At 34.9% G+C, this 15,369-nt stretch overlaps 1 non-coding gene across 1 annotated transcript; it reads left to right on the top strand.

Annotated features, from left to right (window-relative positions):
- Positions 1-14,655: 14,655 nt before the first annotated feature.
- LOC113860490 lies at positions 14,656-14,762 on the top strand. Its single transcript, XR_003503942.1, has one exon. It is a non-coding gene; the product is annotated as a small nucleolar RNA R71 (small nucleolar RNA).
- Positions 14,763-15,369: the final 607 nt, after the last annotated feature.

Here is a 15,369-nt window from a genome sequence, read left to right as displayed (position 1 = left end):
TTCGTGAGATTTGTTATGATTATGATTACATTTGTCTCCTTATTATATGATTGAACCTTTGATGATACTGGATGTGGATTGTTAGATTGAGATGTGACTATACGCCGCCTTCCTTGGGGTATGGCTATATATGATGTTTGTGTTTGGAGAACTCACCCCTTGTTTGTGTTGTTTCGTATCGGTTTCCTTTTATCTATATAGATGGACACGAACAAGGTGAAGGCATGGAACCTATCTTCTGAGGAGGATACCTACTACTTGTTCACCCCTCGCGCTGCTGAATGGATCGAGGAGAATGATAAAGATCCCGCTTCTACTTTTAGTTTTTCTTCCCCTACTTCTTCTGAGGAGTTGAATCCCATTAGGGATTACTCTTCTCATGACTGATGTTTTATTTGCTTATGCATTAGGGGAACTGCTCTTAGGAAGTCTGGTCTTATTCTGTTATGTTTTGTATTTGGATAATGCTAATCGTCTTTAATTATGACTAAGTACTTGACTATGCTGCCAAACTGATATTCAATATATTAAGGTGTTATCATATTATGAGCTGTGTCTATTCTTACTCTATTAGGCTGTTGGGATTGAAATGTGGAATGATAATTAGCTATGGTATGGTTAGATGTTGAACAGATATGTATATTAACTCTCTCTTTCCAGAAAAAGGGAACCTATACTTATATTTCTATGTATGAAGAAAAAAAAAATTTACCTGATTTTGGTATTTTCTGAGTTACTACATTAATAAAGTGATATCAGAGCTTTAGTATTAGAAGGGTCATTATAAATTGCGTAGCTACTTTAAACACTTGAACTAGCTACGTGCACTATGCAATTCAGAATTGGCCTTGGGTGTAGCTACTCTGAACACTTGAAGTGGCTATGCGTTCTCTGTGTAGCTACTCTGAACACTTGAAGTAGCTACTTTCTTGATCTTCATAAATTTTCTTCTTCAAAGTGTTCACTCTATGTACTCAAAGTGATTACACCCTACACATAACACTTGATTCTTCATCTTTTAAGCTCAATTCCTGTACTTTCTTCACTTCAATCTTCAACTCAATTTCTCAGCTCAAGCTTCTGCACAAGAATTAAGTCATTTTAAGTCAAATTGTTCAGAATTGGACCAAAAATCTAAGATTCTAAACTATTTATACAACTATGAATATTAATGCAATTTTTATGATATTTTCAAGTTTATTTACTATTTAACTCTTTATTTACTAACAAAAACTAGGCTAAAAATATAGTAAAATATGAATTTATCACTTAAGGCTTTGATGCCAAGTCAAACAAAAATAACATCTGAATTCACTTTAAAGGACACCTCTTAATCATTTGAATTCAATTCAAGTAAGGAATTAAGCAACCATTGACTAGAAATATGTTTGACTAATATTGGAGATGTACTTTTTTTGTTGTCATTGATGGATAATTAGCAATCATGGTTCTCTCTTCACAGTTCAATATATTGTAATGATGGATATTTACCGGTTAGGGGTCATAGCTTGATTTGTTCCTTTATATTTAACCACCCTTCAATTTTTAATTCTTTATGTAGCTATGGATCGTAGTTAGATAAATTGTAGATGTAGAAATGAGGAGTATGAGAATGGGGTCGAACAATTTTTACAATTTGCGCAAAGAAATGTACCTAATAATACTGGGAGATTTTACTGTCCTTGTGTGAAGTGTTTAAATTTAAGGGAATTAAGTGTTAAAGATATAAGAGAACATGTGCTCTGTGATTGATTTTGCATGAGTTATACAACATGGATATGGCACGGTGAATTAAGAAATATGCCGAACTTGTCCCAAACAATTGAGGTTGATGTAGAAACAAACGATCGACTGGAAGATATGATACGTGATATTGGGGAAGAGTCTTTCAGAGACATGTTTTTGGGAACATATGTGAAGATAATAATAAGCCTTTGTGTAACATCCTTCTCTTCTATAAATAATTTTCTTTAAATATTTACATTAGTAAAAATATAAATAAGAAATTTTGTAAGAAATTGTATAGGTTTAAATAAATGATACAACATGAGAATACAATTTAATAAAATTTGACAAATTTACAAAATCTCTCAATAAAACCTTTCACTTTCAAGGAATAAAAATACATAAATGGAATTACACATCTATTACATTAAAATTTATTATATCTGAGCAATTTTATTCCCACAATCCTTGACAAGTATGACCCTAGAACGGATCATCCATCTCTATTTCTTCTTTTTCATTACCTGAAACATTTTAGTAAGGGTGAGTATTTTCATGCCCATAAATAGAATTACACATCTATTACATTAAAATTTATTATATCTAAGCAATTCTATTCCCACAATCTTTGACAAGTATGAACCTAGAATGGATCATCCATCTCAATTTCTTCTTTTTCATTACCTGAAACATTTCAGTAAGGGTGAGTATTTCCATGCCCCATTAAATCTCTGTTATTATGAATTATCATAAAAGCAACTAAAGTTATTATCTAATACTCTATTCTAATTCACTATCAATATTGCACAATTCATATTGACATTCATCCCATCCAAGTATATATAATAATACAACAATCAATCAAAGCATACACAATACTTCATTCATTAAACATACATTTCTATGTTGACATGCATGTTATTATATATATATATATATATATATATATATATATATCATATCGTCTCAATTCATATGTGTGATACATGTATCCCAGTCACACCCGTCAATGTACTACAACACCCATATCATAACAACATAAATTGATCCGTTAGAATACATATATTATAATCATATAAATTCTATATCATTACACATCTATAACATTTTTATAACAATTTCCCTTGGGATCTCTAGAGGACTTCCTAACATGGATAGCTGTTGGTTGGCCGCTGTCACACTTCAGAAGAGAAGTAAATTTGAATAGCAAGTGTACTAGTGTTGATGTAGCAAGTTATAAAAATGATAGAACTGTGTTAGAGTCCCAAGTATCGATCTAAGGGAATAAAATTATTCAATTACCACTTCATAAGGCCACAATTAGTTGAGCTTCATGAATTTCAAAGAGTGTTTGGAATTAAAATTGACAAATATTGAAATCAGAAGAAAAACAGAACAATGAATATGTAAATGTGTGATGAAAAGATGTGGAAGACATAGCTAGGGAGTTGTTTCACCAAAATTTCAATGTTGAATAAATAAGGATCTGAACTTTCAAGTAATTAGAAAGAATGACAATTAGTCTCATGTTGTATTATTCAGAGGTTAATTCCTTAACGCAGTGAACCTAACATTCAATTAAACCATTCTAATTCCTTAGATCTGATTCAATTTAATATTGCTTTAAGTGTAAGAAACCAGAAGATTGCAAGATCAAAGTTCCTTATCCCTAAGAAAACTATAATCTCGGTGATTGGTTCAGATCTGAAGCATAAATTCAATTTCCATTGACAAGAGTTCCTTTGAATTTAGTTAATCAAATTTCCATTCAATTACTACGTAAAGTGCAGAATCAATCACTCAATCTATTCCAAAGCTTGAAATTCAGATCCAAAATCAATTCAACATGTTCGCTTCAGATCTACAATCCCTAACTATGAAGAAATTACACAACCATGACAGCAGAGAAAGAAAAAGAAAGAGAAGAAGAGAAGAAGAAACTCAGAATCACCATGGAAGCTTGCTCCACTCCAATGCCTCTTTGTGAAGCTCCAAGATTCGAATCCCCGCTGCTCTCTCTCACTTTCTCTAACGAGAATCTAACTAACAAAACTGAAAATGAACAGAATCCCCCAATTCTGGAACGTTTCTGGTATTTATAAAATTTCCCAGATTTGCACGTCATCACTTTTATGAGAAATAGTAGCTATGCAGAAGGTTTATGGTTGCACGTTAACACTTTTATGAGAAAAAGTGGCCACGCGCAACTTTCCTGATATTGAGAGCTCTCTGGAACTATCACTCTTGCTGATAAAAGTGGCAACGCAGAGCTCAAGTGGTTGCGCGTGATCACTCTTATGAATAAAAGTGATTACGCGCAACTTGCCAAGTTGAAGGTTCTACTCTTGCTGATAAAAGTGGCAACGCAGAGCTCAAGTGGTTGCGCGTGATCACTCTTATGAATAAAAGTGATTACGCGCAACTCGCCAAGTTGAAGGTTCTCTGGAACGCTCACTTTCGATGAAAATAGTGGTTATGCAGAGCTTTCCTGATATTTTGCCTCTGAAACGCTCACTTTTAATGATAAAAGTGGTAACGCCCAGGCTTCACTTCTTCTCTGAGTGATCACTTTCACTGACAATAGTGATCACGCCCAATCTGCACTTTCTTGTTCTTGTGTTTTTGGAGTCCAAACTTGATTCTTTCCTCTTCCTTGTCATCAAGCCTCCATTTTCATGATCCTTGCTCAATTTATTCCTTAAAAAACAAGATAAAAAAAAAACTTAATTCCTAAGCAAAAATTTCACAATTGCTAGGATAACTACAAATTTAAACAAAACTTCAATTCCTTCTCTTTTTCTGAGTTTTTCTGCTTGCTTCATATATTTTTCTTATCAAATGTGTTAGAATTATGCTAAAATATCAGTAAAAATATGGATTCATCACTACCCCAAACTTGAATTTTTGCTTGTCCTCAAGCAAATCAAACTAAACCAAGGGTAATTCCTCCATTCTTCAAGAATCATCTCACAAACTGTTTTTCTAAGATTTGCAATTTACAGTTCTGTGCTTTCTGCATAATTTTCATTTAAGATGTTCATCCAATTTCTCATCATTGCAATCCCAATGTATTCATCAAATTTTACGCAAGAATTGCTATCTAAGTTCATATATATCAGCCAAGTTCATGTGAGAAACATTAAAAAGCATGATCACTTCTCACTAGACAGTGTTTCTCTCATTGCTCAACAGTGTTTATGTACTGTTTTCTCTCTTTAATCATCAATTCAACTACACTCTACCATATGCTTGCCCAATTTCTTCATCTCCTCTGCTTAGTACAGTCAATCACGCATCAAGAGGGCTTTTTGTAGGTTATAATCAAGGCTTAGGTTAAGGTAGATACTGAACACAATAGGAAGCAAATGCAATTTCAAAAAAATCAGATGCATTTTGAGTGAATGACTGAAAAACTAACCTGGTTTTGCCTAATTTCTCACTAACTTCCTTAATATTACAACAAACAATTTGTTTTTGTGCAGCAGATTTTTCATTTTGATTTTCTTTCCTTGCTTTCATGGGTTCAATTTTTCTTTTCTTGCAGCATTTTACTGCAATTCTTTTTCTCTTGAACTCATATAATTTTTTTTTCACTTTTCAAAATTTCCTGCAGCCAATTTTGCTGCATAATTTCTTTATTTTTCTGACTTTAGATAGCTTGTTATTCCCCTACCCTAAACTTATAAATTTGCTTGTCCTCAAGCAACACAAAATGGATTCTACCCCAAACTTAGTTTTAAAGCTTATTCTTGATTAAACTCACTATGCGTCTGATTAATTGAATGGTAAAATTAGTTTTTCAGTAAGGCTTGTAATGAAGTTAATTCAAGAAAAAGGAATATTAAGCTCAAAGGGGGTGAACTAGGGCATATAAGCATAAGGGAAGGTATTTAGGCTGACTAAGTATATCAAACATGGCCTCCATCATGTGTGTGAAAACTGTAAACATGCATATTCAATTAAGAACAAGGGCAAGTTCTAGAGAATGCAGCCAATTATGATTAATCACATAAGAAAAAGAAATAGGCAGCTCAAGTCTCACTAGGCATTTATAAGTGATCATGTGGATTAATGAAAACACAATGCACTTTTCAGAAATATATGCACCTAGTGGCAACTGCCTCATTTTTGAAAATACAAATGTGATCTCATTTTGAGAATGGGAAAAACAACTTAAAAAGAAATTCAACAGAATTCACAAAACTTTCAATCCTCTTGCATTTAATTCACAGAAAACAGCTCATAAGCTATATTATTATCAGTAAATGTCTAGTGTATTGTGTAGCTAACACATGAATTAAGAGGTAAGGAATAACCCCCCTTTCATGGCAGCTTGTGTAGGTGTCATCATCCAATATGTGTGAGTGTTGTGTGTGTAACATTCTCTGCACAAAACACAAGAATTCCATCAATGATCAGTAAGAGAAAGGCAATTAGTTAGAAAGCTAATATAAATGCAGAACAGGTACGTGAAATTTAAACCAAATTGTACCAAATTGTAATTACAACCCAAAAAGTTTGAAACTACAGAAATTTACAAAACTCCTAGTAACAGAAAATAAATTCCTAAACTAGTCTTTTGCTGCATCTTCCTCCGCTGAGCTTTCTTCTTCAGAACCTTCTTCTTCTTCTTCTTCTTCTTCCACTACCTCTTCAAATGTTGGCTGAGGAAAGTGGGTTTTGTATATTGGCATATTCTTGAACACAGAAGAACGAAGGTACTGAGCATTCTCTGCCAAATCTGGAGTATGATACATTTCATCTTTAGTCATTCCCAATTTCTGACCAATATTCAGCATGATACATTCTATTAGCATAACACCAGCTTTTAGGCTATTATGAAGCTCAGTGTGTCTTTTAGCCAATTGATTCTGCCCTTCAGCTAGTTGCTTCAGAGTGTCCTTCATCATCATAGGCTTCTCTTTCTTGTATTGTGAAGAAATTGAAGATGCAGAAGTGCAGGAGACAGTAGCATAAATCTCTTATATCATAGCTGCAGAAATGGATAGTGCAGCTCTAATCTTCTCTTGGTAATCTCCAAATTCTACTCCTGCATCTTCACAAAGTAAAGTGATGACTGATGGAAAAGCCAATAAATCCCTTTTTGTCTTCAGGATGCCCAAAATGCAGTCACTTATAACTGCTCCCACATCTATGTAGATGTCGGAGGCTATGGCAAACAGCAAAGCAGCTCTCTTGACAGCCAGTGTGGAGCTATGTTTGACAGGCATAAATGAGTTCAAGATGAACATGCTCCACACTTTGGAAAAGGGCAGTAGATTCTTGGTGATGATGTGCTTTGGCTTCTTAGATTGGTTCAGCTCCCATGTGGTGCCTGGTTTACCAATCCTTTCCAGAATCTGCACAAAATCAATATCTGGACTTTCCTTAAATGATTTGAAGTCCAGTTGTGCAGCATGGTGTGCAGAATTAATTTCCAGCACCCTGTTGATATTTGCTGGTGAAAAGTCAATCCTCATGCCTTTGACCATGGAGCTGAACCTAGGGATTCAATTTCCCTTAAACCTCATGCATTGGCATAGAATTCCTGAGCTATGTCCCTCCAACCCAGGCCAGTTGTTGCACAGAAGAATTCCCAACCTCTTCTTTGGATTTCCTCTTTGAATTCTGGATAATTGTTCTCAGCTATTTGGAATGCTCTGTCGGAAATAATTTTTCTTTTCAGAATGTTAGCTCTGAAAAAGTTTTCACGAGCCAAACTTCTGAATCTAGGGTCATGTGTGGCAGGTGGTGAAGATCTTGAAGATGCAGTTGTTCTTGGTGAAGGTGATGGGGATGGGGAAGGTGCAAGGAATCTTGTCTGAGGTGGTGGAGAAGGTGAAGGTTCAGGTGATCTTGGTTGAGGTGGGTCAGAGATTTGAATAGATGAAGAACTTGAGACACCATCAGCTCTGGCCCTCTTTGATGTTGCAGCTTGAAGATTTCAACTGGATCTTCTTCTTGGAGTTGTGGAAGATGCAGCTTGCTTCTTCTTAGGAGGGCCCAATGGTGTATTGAAAGAAGTTCTAACCATTTTTCAGTTTCTGCAAAAAGAAAGTAATTGACAGTTTAAAATTTCAGCACATAATAATAATTTTATACTGCAGAATGTTCAATCAATCAGTTTGCAGAAATTTAATTTTTCTAACACTATACATCATGTAGTCTGCCAATAATATCATTCAACATTCAAATACCAACACCCAACTGCACAATTTGAGCATTTATAATCAAAACATGTAAAGTCCTATTATATGAGTTCATAGTGCACATTCTCAGAAAATATCAAGCACATGTAGAAGCAAATTCACAACTCTTAACCTATTTCCAAATAGAATACTGCAGTCATATGTTCTGCAATTTCCAGTCAACATTTCAGACCATTCTGGTTAGGAAAAATCATATTTTTTTACAGACCTGTAGTTCACACATTGTGTAATATATATTTACTCGCCCAACAAAATAACACAAATAGTAGAACTGTTACCATTATGCCAAAATGAGTTCAATTGTATTCCTAATGCATTCAGAGAGTCTCTCTATTGCTGAACCACATACTTCAGAATATTGTCCCATTAGGTCCTGGTTGGATTTTGATTGTCTCCCTAAATAGCATTCTATTGTTAAAGCACAACAGGGTAATGCAGAGACCAATTTTAGGGTTAACTATTTTTCCAACATAGATTTGCACATTCAATCACATTCCAATCATCACTTTACTTCAATTTCAAACAGTGAAACAATTTGTCACAATAATGCAGGAATGATTTCAAAACATCAAGAAGTTTCAATTAGTTATTTTCAATAATTCCTCACCAAACAGTTCACACAATTCTATTTAAGTCAACTAAAGTTCTGCAGAAATGTGGTATATATAGTGTGCAGTGCAGGTTCAGTTATCCATCAAGATTATCATACACAATCAGAGAATCCTATTCAGCATTTTATTTTCTCCATGATTGAAGGAGATAATATCAAGATAGTTCTCCTTACCCTCAGAATGAAATTAATAGTACCCCTAAATAGCAATCTTCTTATTAAAGCACAACTGGTGACGCAGAGATACAATATAAACCCTATTCTAGTCAGATGAAAGTACAATGTAGATTAAAATCTCCTAAAATGCATGACAGATAAATCTTATCAGAATAATTTCCTCTCAAATGGAATCAAAATGACACACTATTGCCCCCATAAGATTTTTGAAAACATTAACCACAAAAAAAATATTTACAGATGTAGAGAAATGAGGGTTTACGTACCTTGAGAGAAAGTGCAGAGAAATGAGGAAATGGGTAACTGTTGCTAAGTTGACACCAGAGATGGAATGAGAGCGCAGAGGAAACTCAGAAAGAAAAATGATTTTAGGGTAAAATGTGTATGCGTGTTCACTTTCTTTTTCATTTAAGGTCACGCATGGCACGTGCTTATTTTTAAGAATAAAAGTGATCGCTACATTGATAAAAAAATCCCAGCGTTATCACTTTTATTCTTAAGAGTGAACGTTCCAGAGAGTGTATTTTTTAGAGTAAGGGGCGCGTTATCACTATTACTGGGAAAAGTGATGACGCTCAGTATAGTGACAACTTTTTTCAATAAAAGGATTAACACAGAGATATTGGAAGTTTACTTACCTATGCGTAGTCACTTTTGCCAATAAAAGGGAACGATCCAGAGAGCTAGTTTTCCTATCTGTCTCTACGTAATCACTTTTATTAGAAAAGGTGATGGTTCCAGAGAAGCGTATTACCCTGATGCCTCTGTGTGATCACTTTTATCAGTAAAAGTGATTGTTCCAGCAGAGATCCTCCAAATTTAACTCTCTGCGTAACTCCTTTTCTGCAAAATAGTGACTCCTTTTATTAAAACATACTTCTAAAACCTCAATTAATTCAATTGTTACTCTCTAATCCATCAAATACACACTCTAAACATTGAATCTCAATTCAAGTACCCTAAATGCACTTCAGAAAATCAGATACAACAGAATATTCACATACATTATGCAGAAAAACATAAAAATGTGAAATTTGATTATACAGAGTTCTAAAACACTATTCTAAACTACAATTGGGTTAGAAATGTGACTTGCCTCTCACAAAGCGCTTCTCTAATGTCACTAGCTTGACATTAGTTGTTCCTCACTCAAGAGGAACCAATTTCAAGCATGAGATGTTCCTTGTAAACTCTTCTCCATGATAGATCTTTAATCTTTGGCCATTGACCTTGAATTCTCTCCCTGTTTTCTGATCTTCTATAAGGATTGCTCCAAAGGGAGAAGTCTCCTTAATTAAAAATGGTCCAGACCATCTAGATTTCAGCTTCCCTGGAAACAATTTTAATCTTGAATTGAATAACAACACTTGTTGTCCAGGTCTGAAATCTTTTTGCAGAATGAACTTGTTATGGATTCTCTTGGTTCTTTCTTTGTACAACTTTGCATTCTCATAAGCTTGATGTCTGAATTCCTCCAATTTGTGCAGCTGTAGAACTCTCTTCCTTCTAGCACTTGACAAATCAAAATTAAGCCACTTAGTAGTCCAATATGCTCTATGTTCCAGCTCTAGGGGTAGGTGACAAGCCTTTCCAAATACTAACTGATATAGAGACATACCAATTGAGTTTTAAAAGCAGTCCTATATGCCCACAATGAATCATCCAACCTTTTTGACAAATCTTTCCTTGAGCTGTTCACTACTTTCTCTAGAATTTGCTTGATTTCTCTATTTGAAACCTCCACTTGTCCACTTGTTTGTTGATGGTATGAAGTAACAACCTTATGCTTCACACCATATTTCATTAAGACAGCTTCAAGATACTTGTTGCAGAAGTGAGTACCTCCATCACTTATCAGCACTCTAGGCACACCAAATCTGGAAAAAATATTCTTTCTTATAAAAGAAATCACTGCCTTTGCATCATTTGATCTGGTGGGAATTGCTTCTACCCATTTAGAAACATAATCCACTGCAACTAAAATGTATTCATGTGAGAATGATGGGGAAAATGGTCCCATGAAATCAATCCCCCATACATCAAATAGCTCCACTTCTAGGATGTTGGTTAATGGCAGTTCATGTCTTCTTGAAATATTTCCAGTTCTTTGACATTTATCATAATTTTCCACATACTTCTTGGCATCTTTGAAGAGTGTAGGCAAAATGAAACCTGCTTGCAAAACTTTTGCAGCAGTCCTTGAACTTGCATGGTGACCTCCATATTCTGAATTGTGACAATGCCATAGTATCTCAGCTTTCTCACTTTGTGGTATGCACCTTCTAAGTAACCCATCCACTCCAATTTTGAACAGGTATGGGTCTTCCCATACATAGAATTTGCTATCATATAAGAACTTCTTCTTTTGCTGCCAAGTAAACCTCTTTGGGATGAATTGAGTGGCTTTAAAATTGGAAATGTCAGCAAACCAAGGCATGTTTTCCACTGCAACCAGCTTTCTAATGATTCAGTGGTTAAACTCTCCAATGGTAATTTGGATAAGTGGTCAGCAACACCATTTTCTTTCCCTTTTTTGTCTTTGATCTCTAGCTCAAATTCTTGAAGAAGCAGAATCCATCTTAATAATCTGGGCTTTGCATCATGTTTTGTCAAAAGGTATTTAAGAGCAGCATGATCAGTGTATACAATCACTTTTGAACCCATTAAATATGATCTGAATTTATCAAAAGCATATATAACAGCTAGAAGCTCTTTTTTCTATTGTTGTGTAATTCACTTGTGCAGGATTTAACACTTTACTTGAATAGTAAATAGCATGCAATTTCCTATCTTTCCTCTGTCCTAGCACAACACCCACTGCACTATCACTTGCGTAACACATGAGTTCAAAAGGTAATTTCTAATATGGTTTTGCAAGGATAGGGGCAGAAATTAATTTCTCTTTTAAAACAGAAAATGCATGCAAGCAATTATCATCAAATATAAAATCAGCATCCTTTATAAGTAAATTACTCAGGGGTTTAGCAATTTTGGAAAAATCTTTTATGAACCTTCTAACAAAACTAACATGTCCTAAAAAACTTCAACTCCCTTAACATTGATAGGTGGAGGCAATTTACTAATGACTTCTATCTTAGCTTGATCCACCTCCATTCCTTTCTCTAAAATTTTGTGACCAAGGACAATGCCTTCTTGTACCATAAAATGGCACTTCTCCCAATTCAACACAAGGTTTAGTATCTTGACATCTCTGGAAAATAGTGGATAGATTAGCTAAGCAATCATCAAAAGAATCACCAAAAACAGAGAAGTCATCTATGAACACCTCTATGAGGTTTTCTACCAAATCAGAAAAAATAGAAAGTATGCACCTTTGGAAAGTGGCAGGGGCATTACATAAACCAAATGGCATTCTCCTATATGCAAAGACTCCAAATGGACATGTAAATGCAGTTTTCTCTTGATCCAAAGGATCCACAGCTATTTGGTTGTATCCTGAATACCCATCAAGAAAACAATAAAATGAATGTCCAGCAAGTCTTTCTAGCATTTGATTTGTAAATGGTAGTGGGAAATGGTCTTTTCTGGTTGCATCATTTAACTTCCTATAATCTATGCACATTCTCCATCCAGTCACAGTCCTAGTAAGGATGAGTTCATTCTTTTCATTAGGAACAACTGTCATGCCCCCTTTCTTTGGAACAACTTGGACTGGACTCACCCAATTGCTGTCAGAAATTGGGTATATTATTCCTGCATCTAACAGCTTCATAACTTCTTTCTTAACTACCTCCTTCACGGCTGGGTTCAACCTCCTTTGTGGCTGCACAACAGGCTTAAAATTCTCTTCAAATAAAATTTTATGCATACAAAATGAAGGATTTATACCTTTCAGATCTGCAATACTCCAGCCGATTGCAGATTTGTGTTCTCTTAAGATTCTCAGTAGTTTGTCCTCTTGTTCTTCTTTGAACTCATTGTTGATGATAACTGGATTCTCATGATTTTCATCCAGGAATGCATACCGCATATGGGAAGGAAGTTGTTTCAGCTCTAGCTTCTGCTTTTCCTCTTTTTAACATCTTTTTTCAGCTCTCCCTTTACTAAATTTTCTGCAGATTTTTGAATTGGCAGGGCTTCCAATTGCTGCTGCACTTCCATGATGTATTCTTCATTCAGATTTTCAGATTTGTCATTCCCTACAGATATTATTTCTTCTAACACAGCAGTGTCATCAAATTCATTAATATGGTGTTATGTAATAAAAGCATCCAATATATCTATCTTCATACATGTATGATCTTCAACTGGATATTTTAAAGCTTCAAACACATTAAATACTACCTTTTCATCTTGAACTCGAAGCATAAGTTCACCTTTCTGCACATCTATTAAAGCTCTCCCTGTTGCAAGAAATGGCCTTCCTAATATCAATGGAATATTAGCATCCACTTCCATGTCCAAAATTACAAAATCTGCAGGAAAAATAAACTTGTCAATTTTAACTAACAAATCTTCAACAACTCCATATGGATAAGTGTATGATCTATCAGCTAGCTGTATTGTGATGTTGGTGGGCTTTACTTCCTCTATGCCAAGTTTCTGCAGAACAGCCAATGACATCAAATTTATACTTACTCCCAAGTCACACAATGCTCTTCCCACAGTGCAGTTTCCTATTTCACAAGGAATGGTGAATGATCCAGGATCTTTGAGTTTTTTAGGAAGCTTTCTCTTGAGAATGGCACTGCACTCCTCTGTCAAAGGTGCTGTTTTGTCGTGCTCTAGCTTCCTTTTTTCTGGAAAGTAGTTCTTTCATAAATTTTACATATGAAGGCATTTGCTCCAAAGCTTCTGCAAAAGGAATGTTAATCTGTAATTTCTTAAAGATATTCATAAACCTTTCAAATTGTTCCTTTTGTTTAGGATTTTGGACTCTCTGAGGATAAGGCAGCCTCTTGTATTTTTCTGGATCTATTGGCTTACAAGCTTCTTTAAAGAGTTACTTTTTGGTTTTCCTCTCAGAATTCATAGGAACTTTTTTTTTTTTCTGAATGATCTTTCTTCAATATCTTAAAATTTCCTTGTTGCAGATCTTGTTCAATTTTCCTCTTTGCTGCATCATTTACTTTTTTTTCTCCACTCCTTGTAATTATGGCTTGACATTGCTTCTTAGGATTGATTACTGTATTGCTTGGAAATCTTCCTTCATCCCTACTGGATAATTGTTTAGCTAACTGTCCAATTTGTGTTTCCAGTTTCTTCATAGAAGCTTCTTAGTTCTTGAAGCTTGTTTGGGTCACCTTCATGAATTGCAACATAGTTTCTTCCATTTTAGTCATCCTCTCATTCATAGGCTTGGAAAATTTCTGAGTTCCTTGAGGTTGAGTGGATGAATTCCTCTGAAAATATGGTTGTTGTGGTGTTGGACCTGCATTAGAAAAAGGTAAATTGGAGTTAGAATTCTTGGTAGCAGAATATTGATTATTCCAATTAGAATACTGCTGATTTCTATTATTCAAAAATTGAAATCTAGGGGGATATGATGGTTGTTGTCTCTGAAAATTATTCATATAATTCACTTGTTCTTGTGGTTCACTTGTAGATGGCTCGCATGCACCATTTACATGGTTTCCTCCACAAAAATCATAGCTTAGCTGATTGGTAGGCATACTCCCTGTTTGAAGGTTGCTGATTTGTTAAGTCAAGGCAGCTAATTGTTCTGAAAACATTTGATTTTGTAGCTGATTCTGTGCAAGAAAGGTTTCCAAAACCTTAGCTTCATGACCAAAGTTTCTTTCTTGATTTCTTGAGTTTGAATTCTGATACATTGAAGATGCCATCATCTCTATAATACTCTGAGCTTCTTCCAAGGACTTTGTATTTAATGAACCTCTAGCAGCAGCATCAAGCATTGTTCTTGTTGTTGCATTCATCCCATTATAGAAAGTTTCCAATTGCATCCAATTTGGAATACAATGATGTGGACACCTTCTAAGCAATTCTTTGTATCTTTCCCAAGCTTCATACAATGATTCTCCTTCTTGCTGCACAAAGGATGTAATTTCTCCTCTCAGCTTTGCAGCTTTGGATGGAAGGAAGTACTTAGTTAGAAACTTATTCACAAGTTTTGTCCAGGTTGTAACGCTTCCTTGTGGTTGAGCTTTTAACCAACATTTTGCTCTATCTCTCAAAGAAAAAGGAAATAGTCTTAATCTGATAGCTTCTTCACTAACTCCATTCATTCTTATGGTGTCACATAGCTGCAGAAAATTTGAAATATGTAGGTTAGGATCATCAGAATTTCCACCAGAAAACTAATCCTGTTAGACTAAGTGTAATAAGGCAGGTTTAATCTCAAAATGGTTGGCTTGGATAGTTAGCCTAATTATAGAAGAGTTAAAACCTTGCATGTTAGGAATTGCATAGTCCCCTAATGTTCTAATTCTATTTTGCTCTGCCATCTCTATTGCTGGATTTGGTTGTCTCAAAGGTGTAGGTGTTCTTTTCACTCTAGGATTACTCTGAATTTCTGGAGAATAGACAGCTTCTAAATCACTATCACTTCCTATGACTTTTTCTGCTCTAGACTTTTTTCTCAATCTTCTTAAAGTTATGTCTATATCAGGATCAAAGACCAGAATTGATTTATTCTTGTTTTTACCATGCATATACAAATCACAATGA

Source organism: Abrus precatorius, unplaced genomic scaffold, assembly GCF_003935025.1.
Source record: "Abrus precatorius isolate BTA unplaced genomic scaffold, Abrus_2018 Scaffold2, whole genome shotgun sequence".
NCBI lineage: Eukaryota > Viridiplantae > Streptophyta > Magnoliopsida > Fabales > Fabaceae > Abrus > Abrus precatorius.
The sequence above is the reverse complement of the archived record's forward strand: the minus strand, read 5'-3'. Positions and strand labels throughout refer to the sequence as shown.